The sequence below is a fragment of the Danio aesculapii genome, chromosome 9 (assembly GCF_903798145.1).
Source record: "Danio aesculapii chromosome 9, fDanAes4.1, whole genome shotgun sequence".
Lineage (NCBI taxonomy): Eukaryota > Metazoa > Chordata > Actinopteri > Cypriniformes > Danionidae > Danio > Danio aesculapii.
Genome location: NC_079443.1, coordinates 27,356,747 through 27,357,756, shown reverse-complemented (window position 1 = coordinate 27,357,756; position 1,010 = coordinate 27,356,747).

Genomic DNA, 1,010 nt, shown 5'->3' with positions numbered 1-1,010 from the left:
TGTACTGCAAGTAGCTGCGAGCGTCTACCACGCGGAATATTTGTCAGAGCGAGTTTTTCGCTGGCTCCTCCCACCTGCTCTCTCATTGGATAGGTTTAGTCGAGGAGAGAAACCTGTCAATCAAGCGGTCGCCCGGCGACTGGTCGAGCAATGAGAGAATATATCGGACTTCAGGTCGCCAACCCAGTTTTCAGTTCTCGGGGATTAATGACATTTATGCATTTCGAAGAGAACTCGAGGTAGAATCTGTTTTAGAAACACCACTGACTATTAGGTACTAGAAGGTACACACTATACCCTACTACCTACATTCATTGTGCATCATTAGAACTTTAATCAAAATTTGTTATTTTTATTACATCATGTTTTATTAAAAAAAATATTTGGTTATATGTGTTCCTCTGCTTATGCAAAGGTAGATTCCAAATCCCGCCTGGCCAATAATCTTAAAATAAAGGCATGTATTTAGGTTGAGGTCGACAGAAAGCGCCTGCTGGAGGCGTGAGGGATTCATTCAGCAGTCAACAGTGCCCACTAGCGGTCATGAACAACCAAACTCATGCTTTCAAGTAAGTACATTTAACTTATTTAAACGTTTTTTTAGACATGAAATTGATTAAATGTTAATTACAGCAATTTAAAACCACATTTGTATTAGTCAATATGTAATGTCTGACCAAATGTCACAATTATTCACTTCATTTTGTTCAGAGTAAATTATGATAAAGGCCTAAGACGACAAAGTTGCTGTGCGGTCCAATGTCAAAGTATATTGATTATATTTATTTTTGCAGTAGATTTCTTTTAAATCACAAACACATTTATCTATTTGTATTTAATTAAATTTAGAAGAATATAAAATTATATTATGATAGTATAAAATAAAATATATATATTATGATAGCAAAAGCAGGTAAAACAAAATATGTAATATAAATAAAAACAAATATAGTATGATATAAAGTGTTTTATATGATAAACTAAGCATTCTATTATATTATGAACACATT